Here is a 13,623-nt window from a genome sequence, read left to right as displayed (position 1 = left end):
ACCTGGCAATCATGGTGTGGTGGGGGTTCTCTGGCCGGTGGGGCTTTGAGGGGTATCTGGGGTCCCTGGCCAGGGACTCTGGGGGCTGCGTCCCAGGGAATATCTGATGGGATCCTGGCTGGGCGGTGTCTGGGGCCCCTGGCTGGGGGGTCTGGGCTCTGGGTACTAGGGGGTGTCTGGGGGCTGCTGCTAACCATGATCCTTCTCTCTGGTCAACTTGTACCAGAGTCCTGGCTTCTAGTCACCAGGTCACCAAGTCCATTCCCCAGTCACGTGCCCTGTCACTGTGATAACTTTCTGTCCACTTAGCAAACACTGTTAGTGTGAAATCACAGAAATTACTTTTCTCCTCTTTTGAAAACTGCAGGAACTTTCGGTTCCGTTTGGAAAATTTTTGCCCCCAGTCCTTGTCCTAGATCTGCGGGGGTGAGGGAGGTGGGAAGGGAGTCAGCACTGCCACACGATGGTCTTTTCCACAGCGTTCTGAACTCATTCTTTCTGAAATCCGGTGTCATTGAGACCGTTGTTAATCCAGAGTCACTGTATGGAAAGACAAGGAGTGATTCCAGATGGACAGTGGGTCAAATGAGATCAGCCATTCTCCCTGTGAGGAGGGGCTCCCATTAGCTGCTCTCCCAGAGACCTAAAGGAGGGAAGCTGCTGAAACACTCTGTCCCTCTCTGCTCAGGATATTGGGGTTCAGCTTCCTGGGTCAGATCCTGCAGCCTCCATTGTGATCTGGGAGACCAGGCTTGGCAGCTGCTGCTCCCCCAGTGGGGCTCTGTGCTGTTAAGTGACCTTAATTAAAGCTTCTTCTCTGCCCGGCCCAGGGGATGACTTTCTTCAGCTGGTCCTAGCCCCCTAGGGCAGTCCTGGGCCCTGTTACTACTAAATTCTGAGCCAGAGTCTCCAGGTAACTGAAAGACCTCAGGGAATGTCCTAGGGTCTGGCAAGAAAGTGACTCTGCACAAACAACACCACCTAATTTCTCCTCCCATTAGCGTTTGCCAGGAGGAAATCCAGCCATGGGAGAGCAAAGCCCCCAGGAATGGGACTGTCCCAGCCAGAGGGGCAGGGAGAGAGGACAGGGGAAGGAGAGACTGAAAGGGGCAGTGGGAGAAATGAATGTGGGGGAGAGATTTCCAGCTCTCTAGTCCACCCAGACACATGTATTGCTGCATCCTGGGGCAGAAGCACTTTCCAGTGAACAAAACAAGGATCAGACAGAGCAAAAGCCAGTTCCTGACTCCATATTCCCCCTGCTGGGGTGTGGCTGCCGTGGGGTCAGTGTCTGAGGGAATCCCCCACAGTGACTCCTTTGGTTCTGCTCTTTTCTAGCCTTGTGTTCAGAGAAGGGGTGAGGGGAGAGAGAAGGGAGGTTAAAAATGTGTCTGTGGACTTAGCCTGGCAGGAGGAGCCAGGTCTAAATTGTAATAAACAGATTGAGCATTTCCCAGCATGACAGAATCTAGGGTGTCTGTCTGCAGGGAAAGGTCCTGGGGTAATTGTGATGTGAAATTAACTAAAACCGGTTCTGAAACGCCCACAACTGCCCTTCTCCCCCAGACAGGCTGCAGAATGTTTTGCTCCAGCTCATCCCAGCCTGGCGTGGGACAGGAAAGAGAAATGGCTGCAGTGGAGTCAGTCCAGGTAGAGATTATCGGGGGGTTGCTGGTGGGTTCCTGCTGGAGGAAAGGGAGAGCAAATACACCAGATGTGGGAAGGTTTGCAGAGACTGGTTTGGAGGTTGGAGCGGGGCAGGAAATTCACAGCGTGGGGAAAGGAGGAGGCCAGGGTGTGGCAGACCTGCTGGGAGTTATTTACTAAGTGGCCTAGATTCTAGGAACAGACTCAGGAGGTTTGGAGGTGGAAATGCCCTAATTTGTGAAGAGAGAAAATTACCCACCTACATGGAGCTAGTCAAACTGACCAGACTCCTAGTGCTGGAGCCTGACCTCATTAACCATCAGCTGCTGTGAGATATAAAGGGGACACCCATGAGTCAGGCTTATTGGAGCTGCCTCTCTCTTCATATCCCGCTCCTTACAATGAGGAGGGTGTTGGGCATCCTACCAGCGAGCTCTCCCTGGACTCTGCTAGGGGCTCCATCTCCTGTATCAGTCAGTGGCTAGTAGGGGGGTGATGGATATGCTGGGAGAGATAAGGGGCTCTCTCTTCATCCCCTCACCCTGGCATTTGCTGGATACTCTGAGCCAGGTCGAGGTGGGACTCTCCTGACTATGATCCACCCAGAGCTTCCATTTGATTCACTCTCCTCTGCCACAAATAGTGGGGCTGTGAGTGGGGCAGCAAGTCCTTAGTGTTGGACTCTTACACTTTCAGGGACTGGTGAACTTCAAGGAGATGGCTATGTATTTCACCAGGGAAGAGTGGGCTCTGCTAGACCCCACTCAGAGAGCCCTCTACTGGGATGTCATGCAGGAGAACTATGAGACTGTGACCTCGCTGGGTAAGGGTTCCTGTCCCTTCTGTTCTTGGAAGGGGAAATGAAGAGTGAAGGTTCACGCCACCCCCACAATGCCATCTGTACCCTGTCCTGTTTCAGCATCACCCCAATAGGCCAGTGACACACATAATACCAGAGACCCTCCTCTGCTGCAGAACACTTTGGGAACAGAGCACAGGAGCCGTATTGCACAGTGTCAAATATCTCCTGTTTGCTCAAGTGAAACTGGGGGTTAGATCTGGCATAACTGTCCCATACCCCTAATCATTTTTGTTGCCCTTTTCTGAACCTTTTCCAATTCCAATATATCTGTTTTTGAGATGGGGTGACCTTTGCATGCAGTATTCAAGATGTGGGTGTATCATGGATTTATTTGCTGTTTTTACAAATATGATCTATGAGATATTCTGTCATATCTATCTCTTTCTTAATTATTTCCTACATTGTTCACTTTTTTTCACTGCTGCTGCACATTGAGTGGATGTTTACAGAGAACTATCCACAGTGACGCCAAGATCCATCTCTTGAGTGGAAACAACTAATTTAGACCCCATCATTTTGTATGTATAGTTGGGATTGTGTTTTCCAATGGGCTGCACTATGTGCTATCCTGTCATCTAGTACTGCTGAGATCCTGGATTCAGTAATATCCCTGCCCTTCCTGTTCCCTTTCTCCACCGAACCCCGCCAGCCCATGCTTCCTGTTCCCAGCTTCCCCAGGATTCTCGCACTGTCTCTGAACCTCTCTATCAGCAAGAAGCAGTGCCAGGGACACTTGCCCTCTGTCTGGAGTCTTCGATTTCTGGGACATGGATTTCCTTTCTCTGTGTTGTAAGAGGCTCTGTCATAATGAGTGTCTGTGATGTTACCCAGAGTACTATCTGGACTGTTAAATAGCTGTCCCCTCAGTCCTCCAGCATGGGGTGCCTTTTCCACTGTTTTCCCGCGAGAACAGCCCCTCTTGGCCAATTAACACACAGTCTCCAGCATGTAACTCACTCCCAGCTACACAGTATTGAGTGCTGCTAGACAGCCACTCATGAATTACACCTCAGGAGAAAACCAGCAAATTCTCAAGTGCCCAACTTTCCCCCAGAAATGTGCATCTTGCACTGTCCAGCACGCTACTGAAAGACCCAAGCTCATATGAAGTCTGTCATTTCATCAGCGGAAAATGACATGCACCAGCTTGTTATCCCAAACAGAGTTTCCCACACACTTCAATCCACACATACTGGTTAGATGAACAATAAACCAAGATTGTTAACTACCAAAAACTAAAACTAGGCCCAGTCCATGAAAGGGGCACTCCCAGGAGAGACTGTATAAAGGCTGGAACATGAAACACCTTTGTAAAGCTGAGACAGCTGCCTTGGGGACAATGACAGGGAGAATCCCCCAAAGTGACTCCTTTGTTTCTGCTCTTCTCTGGCCTCCGATTGTTCCTTCCAACGTGGAGTACTTTGCACTTGTCTCTACTGAATTTGATCCTATTTACTTCAGATCATTTCTCCCGTTTGTCCAGATCATTTTGAATTTTAATCCAATCCTCCAAAGCACTTACAACCCCTCCCAGCTTGGTGTTGTCCGCAAACTTGATACGTGTAAGAGAGAGACTGTTACTGGGAGGGTTTCCCCATGTGTCAGAGGGTTACACCCTGGTGGGAGGGGGCTAGGCCTGTACTGGAATAAGGTCACTCTGTGCTTCACAGTGTGCTAGAACCTAGAATGTGAAATAGCAGGGGAAAAGCTGGGGGGAATAGGCTTGGGGAATGGACAAAAGCCTAGTCTGAATTCTCACACCTTGCCCTTTTCACCCCGGCAGGCCAGAGAATAACATCCATGTTTCGCTGCAGATCATCTCGTCCTCCCAGGGGCAAGGAAATGGCTGCAATGGAGCTGGCTCAGGTAAGAGATTATCAGGGTGGCGGGCTCTGCTTGGAGGTTGAGGAGCAGTAAATGCATAAGAGGGTGGGAATTGCTAGAGGTGGTGGGAAGCAGGAAATATCTCGGGTGGAGAAAGGGAGGGGACAGCATGTGACAAACCTGCTGAGACGTGTGTAGTGTAGGGCGTGATGGGTTGTCACCCCCAGGAGGCAGTTTGTGGAGCTTCTGGGAACTGCTGTGTCCTCTAACCCTCACGCTGGGCTGGCCCTTCTCACACTGCTTTGCTGGAGATTTCGCCAGCCTCTCCAGGGCCTGTTATCACCCAACACAACAGCAGGTGGCGCCATGCAGCCAACTAAGCTACCTGAGTGCGTTACCTAAGCCACTCAAGGACAGATAGAAGACAAGAGCCAATTTCCCACTCCCCAACCTTGCACACTTGCTGTAGTATAAATCCAGAATGATACCATCTTATAGTGCACAGGGATCTCTATAATGCAAGCTCATTCATGTAGTTCCCCTTCCCCTCGATATGGGACAGATGTGCACAACAAGCTGAGATTTTCCCCAGACACTTCACTCAAAATACGCTGGTTAAGATAAAGCATCAAACAAGTTTAACTGCAGAAAGATAGATAAAGTGATTATAAGTGATAACAAACAGATCAAAGCAGATTATTTAGCAAATAACCAAAACTCAGACTAAGCCTAACATACTAGATGGATAGAATTTGAATTAGCAATTTCTCACCCTGACTGATGGTACAAACAGTCCCCCAACTTTCCATACACAAGCTAGAAATCTCTTGATCCTCGGAGCAGCACTTCCCCCACATCCGTTTTTGTTTCTCAGGTGTTTCCAGACGTTCTCTTGTGTGGAGAATGAGGCCAAGAGATGATGTCACACCCCACCTTATGTAGCTTTTCCATATGGTGAGAACCTTTTGTTCCAAATTCAGTTCCTTGTCCTGTTTGTGGAAAAATACAGGTACTAAAATGGAGTTTAGTGTCATGTGGTCTGGTCACAAGCCCTGCTTAGTCATAGTAGCCATGACTCATAGGCTGGCTGAAACATTCACAGGAAGGCTAAGCTCTTCCACAGTCCATTGTCTTTGTTGAGCCATCAGCACTGTCTGGCTTCTTCATTGTTGTACCTGAAAGGCTCATTGTGGGTGTTACCCAGAGTAAGCACATTTGAAATACAGATACAGAGTCAATATGCATAACTTCAGATACGAACATGATATGTGCACACAAATAGGATAATCATATTCAGCAAATCAGAACTTTTCCAGTGACACCACACATGATGCATCTTCCACAAAAGAGATCATAATTATGTCCTAATCATATTATAATCATACCACTATGATGAATATGGGGGTGTAGTGTCAGATAGGTCCTAATTTCAAGGCACAGGAGTTGGGAATGGAACTTCCCCTCTTTGTGGAACAGGAAATAACCCTCCAGCCAGGGCTGGGACAACTTCCCAGACTCTCAGTGATGGAGCCTGAATCTACTGACATTTCATTAATTACCACCAACCCCAATCTTTGTGGCAACTGTAAACTTTATCAGTGATGATTTTGTACTCTCTTCTAAGTCATGGATAAGAATGTTAAATAGCACAGGGCCAAGAACCAATCCCTGCAGGAACCTGCTAGAAAGAAATCTACTCGATCATGGTTCCCCATTTACTATCAGAGTTTTTAATCTATTTAAAGTATGCCGTGTTTATTTTGTATCATTCTAGTTTTTTTTAGTAAAAATATTGTGCTAATCAAGTCATGTCCCTTACGGAAGTTTAGGTATATTACATCAATACTATTAGCTGCAACCAAACTTTTGATCTCATCCAATAAGGATATCCCGTTAGTTTGATAGGCTCTATTTTCTCTAAACCTTTGTTAATGGGCACTACAATTCTGACCTTCTAACTTCTATTCTTTATGATTGACTTCCCCTTTCTTCCATATGTTTTATTTGGAGAGTGCTTGGATTCCTAGCAGGGAGCCACTATCAGGGTCCAGAGACAGCCCCATCTCCTATATTAAGCTCTGGCTAGTAGCTATGTAATAAATGTGAAGACCCTGCTTCTGTCTGTCAGATGGGAGACACAAAGGTTCTCTCTTTCTACCCTCTGATGCCTCCTGGCTGCTGTAAGCAAGGTGGGGTGGGACTCTGTTAACATGTGCCTCCCGGAGCTTCCATTTCCCTGGTGCTGCTGTTCCGTGAATAGTGGGGTTGTGAGTGGGTCAGCAGGAACTGAGTATTGGACTCCTGCTCTTTCAGGGGCCGGTGACCTTCGAGGAGGTGGCTGTGTATTTCTCCAGACAAGAGGAGACTCTGCTGGACCCCACTCAGAGAGCCCTCTACAGAGATGTAATGCAGGGGAACTATGAGACGATGGTCTTGCTGGGTAAGGATTCCTGTCCCTTCTGTTCTTGGAAGGGGAAATGAAGAGTGAAGGTTCATGCCACCCCCACAATGCCATCTGTACCCTGTCCTGTTTCAGCATCACCCCAATAGGCCAGTAACATACATACTACCAGAGACCCTCCTCTGCTGCAGAACACTTTGCGAACAGAGCACAGGAGCAGCATCACACAATGTCAAATATCTCCTCTTTACTCAAGTAAAACTGGGGTTAGGTCCAGCATAATGAACAGAAGCTTCCTACCCCCAGTCTTCTCTCAAACCCTGAGCCTTCTCTACCCAAACCAGAATGTGCTTGGGGTGTAACAAGCAGGCGGCTGGAGTCAGAGCTGCCAGTCCAGGGTTACTTATCATACAGACACTCAGTGCGTCCTTGAACTCTGGCTGGGAGTATCCAGACAGGGGAGCTCCAGCAGCAGAACACTGAATCTCACCCAGGATTACAGATGACACAACTCCTCGCTGATCTGGATTGCACCTCAGCATGTGAAAATGACCCAGGTTGGTAGTGACATTTCTTGAGACATGGAGAGTCTTGCTCCCATATCACCAGGTGTAATAAAAATAACAGGGAAGGCCAAATATGGAAAACTGATCGTTCAGCTTGCTTTTGACCTGCATCATATTTTGCAATATATTCCAAATAAGGAAATTAACGTGCAACGTATGTGTCATTGTTTGTGGTTTTAAGCTGTAAAAGGCTTGTGTGATTTTTAGCTCGGGAACAGTATTCCCATAGCTGTCGCTCCCTGCGTGCTTGTAAACAAGAAAAGAGCCTCAGGCTGAGCTGATTCAAATATTAATCCTGTGGTCGTTTTCCACAACAGCCTCAATAGGTCCCTGTGATGGAATGTAAGGCTACATCTAGACTACACACCGTATCGGCGGGTTAAAATCGATTGCTCGGGGATCGATATATAGCGTCTCATCTAGACGCCATATATCGATCCCTGAGCGTGCTTATATCTATTCCGGAACAACAGCAACCCCAACGGAGTTGCTGATTTAACAGGGGGAGCCGTGGACATCGATCCTGCGCAGTGAGGATGGATGAGTAATCCGATCTTAGATATTCGACTTCAGTTACGTTATTCACGTAGCTGAATTTGTGTATCTAAGATCGATTTCCCCCCGTAGTGTAGACCAGCCCTTAATGTCTTCCCCCTGCAGGAGAATGGCTGTTTGACCTGCTGTTTGCCTTGCTGTCTCTGAGGAACTGGTCTGTGGGTGTTCCCCAGAACTGTAACTTTTTCAGTAATATCATACTGTAAAATCTCACAAGTTTACATACAGTGTTACTACACATTTTAACAGGAGCATAATATTCAGTAGGTTATGCATTTTCTAATGATACCTCACAAGCCATACTGGGTACAAAATTGATCATAATTTTCTAGAAGAGTGAACACGGGTACAGATTGACACAGTGTCTGTATGTGTGTTCCCAGCAGATATGTGGGTATTTCAATCCCTCCTAAGCACAATGTTTGGCATCTTCAAGGACCTGGGGAACTGGTCCTGGGAATTCACTAGTTTAGCAAGTGTGAGACTGCATGAAATTGTGAGACTCTTTGGTATTAATAATAAAATAATATAATCTGATAAAATTGCAATGAATCATGCTAGGTATGCCATGTAAAGTGTCAGTGACAATGTTATGATTTGCCAAGTATGATAATTTTGTTTCTATGTTTCTATCACCTTTGTATTGTGAGTTACAGATATGTAAGGTATATCTGTATTTCCAGACTTGTGCAGTTTTTCTGGGTGACACCCCCAGACATATTGGCATCAACATTGCCTAGCATGTTTGATGGCCCATTGAGGGTCATCAGCTGTACAATGAACCTATGGACCAAGGGGATACACCTATTGAGTCAGCAAGACATGCCGGGGTTTGCCTGTGTAATGAAACCTCCAAAGCTTTTCCATGCCATGTGCTGTGAAGCTTGTATTTGGGACACAGGAAGTACAAGCCACATGGCAAAAAGAATATAAAGCGCAGCTGAATCATCTCCATCTTGTCTTCAATCCCCCTTCCTACCTCTCGAGCAACTTCTCTACAAACTGACCCCTGGAACAAAGGACTGAATGACCCATCCAAGCTGTGGATGCGTTCCAGACAGACTTTCAAGCCAGCAACTCACCAATACTGCTAAGAACCTGATATATCCATTTTGGAATGTATCTGACTGCTTTTCCATTTAAATTCTTTCTGTCTATCTTTCTTTTAAACCTTTAGGTTAGATGCTAAAGAATTGTCTGGAAGGATGGAACTTAACTTCATTCTTTCATTTGTTCTTTCTTCTAAACATTTAGTTTAACTGCTAAAGGATTGGCTGGCAGCATGGTATTTTGGATGAGATCCAAACCTGGGTAATGTGGCTAACCTTCTACCCACCCACTTCCTGGATCCAATTAGGATCACTCTCCTGCTGCCCTCTGGCCATGCTGTATCACAGTGAGCAGAGTTTTGAAATAACCTCTCACTGTACGGGACCTAGTTGCTGATTAGGAGTCAGAGAACTGTCATGCAATAAAGGGGGCCGTGTGATTTCTTTTTTCAGAGTCTCGTTAACCAGTGTGTGGGATCAGAAGCACAGTTTGTGACTGGTCAGTGAGTTTAACTTCAGTGTTAACCACCAGTATGGGGAGCATCTGCTCTCCCTTTTTCAGCCTGCTCTGACCTTGGCATTTTCAGTGAGGACTGTCCCAGGCACACTAGGTCACACTAAGCACTGAAGATAAATTAACAGAATGTTTTTCATGATCAAGTTGTATGAAATCAAATGAACTCCTTTGTTTTCTTTCATCTGAGCGGAGTTTCTGGTTTTCCAACGTGATATGATCTCCCAGCTGGAAAAAGGGGAAGAGCCATGGGTCCCAGAGCTCCAGGGTTTAGAGAAAAGAGAGATTCTGAGATCTCCCCGCACAGATGAGGAAACATTAAACCAACTCAGAATCTGTAAGTGCCTGAAGGAAACATCTAGGATGCCCTACAAAGCTCTTGGGAAGTCTCTCAGTTCATTATTGTCCATAGCAGGGGTCGCATCCACAGGGTAAATATAGCTCAAGGCTTCCTCTAGATGCTAGCAGACACCGGGCAGTAGCTTTCTCCCTTCCCCCTGTGAAGTTGGATGGGATGTGAAGGCTGAATTGATCCCCTCCTCTCTCCTGTTGGGGGGAGCTGAGTTCCTGATTTTTATTTGTCCTCTCTCCAGCACTTCTTTTGGTTTGGCCTTCCCCTTTCCATCCCTGTTTGAGGTTTCTGTCTCTATCACAGCAGGTGATGCAATGACGTGTGAGGTTCAGCACAGAGCAGAAAAAGAGCAGGGAAACCAGCCAGGGGAGAAAATGGATAAATTTATTTCCTGTCAGGGAACTCAGAAGGGCCTTAAGGAAACCAGAATACAGCAGGAAATCTGCAGGGGAAAGCAAAAAAAATACATGTGCTTAGTGTGGGAAAAACTTCACTTACAGATCAGGCCTTTCTCAACATCAGAGAATCCACACAGGGGAGAGGCCCTGTGAATGCAATGAGTGCGGGAAAACTTTCAGTCACAGCTCGCACCTAATTGGGCATCAGAGAATCCACACAGGGAAGAGATCCTATGAATGAACTGAGTGCGGGAAAACTTTCAGTCGCAGCTCGCACCTTATTGGGCATCAGAGAATCCACACAGGGAAGAGATCCTATGAATGAACTGAGTGCGGGAAAACTTTCAGTCGCAGCTCCCACCTTATTCAGCATCAGAGAATCCACACGAGCAAGAAGCCCCGCGAATGCCGTCAGCAGGCCTGCACAACTCGTAAAGTGGTGATGTTGAGAAATCTCTGTATTCACTACCTCTATAAATCTTTATAACGTTGCATTGTGTTATTTTGTATTAAGTATCTTTATCTTTATGACATTGCATCCGGCATGATGTTATTTTGTAATTCATATGACTTGGCATTGTGCCTCTCTATTTTCATACAACTTTGTATTAGATCCCTATATAGAAAATTGGTAGAAAACTTTGTATCAAATGTTATAGCCCCTAAGGATAGTATAGTTAAAGTAAAAGAAAACATGTGCCTTTTTGCTAGAAGTAGAATAAGATCTTCCCCCGCACTCTGTAATCAATTGCTCTGTTGACTGAATGAGGTGTGAATGAGTGAGGCTTGGAAGACACCCACCTCCAGACAGCTACAACAGTTGAAGAGGGAATGGGAGCCAGAGCAAAGGACAATACAACTTGTCAAGTGGGCCCAATAAAGAAGAGCAGACATATTGATGGCCTCAGGGATTAGAAGCAAGCACCTTCTTTAGAAAACACCCTCTTTGAGCAGCATTGGGACAACACCCAGAGAAAAGCAGCACAAAGACCAACGGACGCAGACCCAGATTTTGAATCTGGTCTAGATTTGCATAAGAGGGAAGCTGCTCTAAATGCGAAGTGTCTTGCAGAAGGACCCCGGATCTCGTCTTGTCACCATCGGACCATCGATTTGGATCGGTAGAAGCCCGGCTCCACCCCTCCCCCATCTAACTCACCTGGCCAGTGCAGTTAAGGGGAGCAACTAGTTGGTAACAACAGCTAGACGGAGTGTGTTTAAGTCTGTGTGTGTGCGTGAATGCATGACTGTGATATATATCTCATGTGCATATCATAGAGTATTAATTGATACCTGTATTACTAATAAATGTGGCATTTTGCCTTAATCCCCCTGAAAAGTTCCTGTACAGTACTTTGAGTAAAACAGCGAGGGCCACAATACTCCAAAGAAAACAGCTGGGGACCGAAACCCCCGGCCCTGCGGAAACACCCCCCACTCAGGACCTCCCAGCCTGGCGGAAACACCTCGCCCAGCCCTGCAGAAACAAACCCTCCTTCCCCAGCGCCGCCTCACCAAAACAGCTGTGGGTCAAAAAGGAAGGTTGGTGGTGGGGAGGTGTTACTTGATGTTAAATCAACCAGGGACTCCCAGCCAAAGAGGTGGCTGGGAGCCCTCAGGGTCAAATTAAAGGGCCTGGGGCTCTGACGACTGGGGGAACCCGGAGCTTTTCAGGGCTGGGGCAGGGATTTAAAGGTCCCAGAGCTCCTGCTGCTGAGGGGAGCCTGAGCCCTTGAAATCCCAGCCTCACTCCATCCCCTGGAGCTGCCATCAGGATTCAAAGGGCTCTGTGCTGCCTGCAGCCACAGGGATCCCTGAGCCCTTTAAATCTCAGCTGCTGCCGGGATTCAAAGGGCTCTGGGCTGCCTGTGGTGGTGGGGAGCCCTGAGACCTTTAAACCTCAGCTGCGGCCGGGAATCTCTGCGAGCAGCCCAGAGCCCTTTGAATCCCGGCCGTGGCTGGCAGGCCGGCTTTAGGAAGTGCGGGGCCCAATTTGAACATTTTTGGCGGGGCCCTGCAGGGATGATTGGGGAAAAAAAAGCCTTTCAGTTCTTAACAACCGGTTCCCTATAAAAAGTTCTGCCACAGTATGTATTTTTTGTACCAGTAGGGTTACCATACGTCCGTATTTTCCTCCCAGATGGCGATTTAAGAACCAAAAAGCCTGACATGTCCAGGAAAGTACAGATGTATGTTAACCCTATCTAAAAGTTCTTTTTTAAAAAGATGGGTCTGAACTAGAAATGAGCTCTGCCACTCCCTTAGGGTGTGCTAGGGTGCACATGTGTGGGTCCCAGCTGCTCCCTGCCCATCTCATTGAAGCAGGTGTGCAGGGTTACTTCCCTCGGAACTGCAGGGCACCAGTGAACATGGGGCTGGTTGGAGGTGGGGGAGGGGGAGGATGCGAGAGGTAGGGTCTGGCTGCAGGCTGGGGAAGGGGTGTGGGGCAGGCTGGAGACAAGAGGTGTGGGGTGGGCTGGCTTGCTTTAGGCAGGGCCACAGGGAGGGTGCGGCATGGCTTGGCAGGGCTGGAGACAAAGGAGTGCGGGACTGGCTGGCTTCAGGCAGCGGTGTGCGGCAGGGGTTGGCTGGAGACGGGTTGTTGCATTGCTGAAGGCAAGGCAGGGGGTACGGGGTTAGCTGGAGACAGGGCAGGGGGTGCAGGGCTGGCTGGAGACAGGGGTTGATGCAGGGCTGAAGGCAAGGCAGGGGGTGTGGGCATGTCTGGAGATGGGCAGGCTGCAGGTAGGAACTGGTGCAAGCAGGGCAGGAGGTGCGGGGCTGGTGCAGGCAGGGGGTGCAGCAGGGGCTGGCTGGGGACGGGCTGGCTGCAGGCAGGGCAGGGGTGCAGGTACAGGGGCTACAGCCCATCCTCTATGGTGAGTGCCTCCTTCTCCTCCTCCTCCTCCCCCCTCTCCCACTAGGGTAGCAGCAGCAGCCTGGGGCTTGGGGGCTATTTCAAGGGCCCGCGGCGCCCCTGCTTCCCCTGCCTCAGCTCTGTAAATAGCCGCAGGAACATGGGGAAGCGGCGGGGCTCCAGTGGCTATTTAAAGGGCCGGGGAAGTAGAAGCAATGGGAGTCCTGAACTTTTTAAATAGCCCCCAGAGCCCCGCAGCCATACCCCAGGTCTCCAGCAGCAGGGCTCTGGTGGCAATTTAAAGGGCCTGGGGTTCCAGCCCCTGCTGGGAGCCCCAGGCCTTTTAAATTGGCCCCTGGGGAAACTGGGCCACCCTGGTACAGTGCACTGGCTTTTGCTGGTACTGGGGCTTGGGTGCAGGGTCCTCTTAGGAGCGAGGCCGATTCAAGGGAATTGGTTAAATTGGCCTAAAGCCGGCCCTGGTGGCTGGGATTTAAAGAGCTCTGAGCTCCCTGCGGCTGCGGGCAGCTCAGAACCTTTTGAATCCCGGCTGCGGCTGAACTTTAAAGGGGTTTGGATTCCCCGCGGCTATGGGCAA

Source organism: Gopherus flavomarginatus, chromosome 6 (assembly GCF_025201925.1).
Source record: "Gopherus flavomarginatus isolate rGopFla2 chromosome 6, rGopFla2.mat.asm, whole genome shotgun sequence".
Classification (NCBI taxonomy): Eukaryota; Metazoa; Chordata; order Testudines; family Testudinidae; genus Gopherus; species Gopherus flavomarginatus.
The sequence above is the reverse complement of the archived record's forward strand: the minus strand, read 5'-3'. Positions refer to the sequence as shown.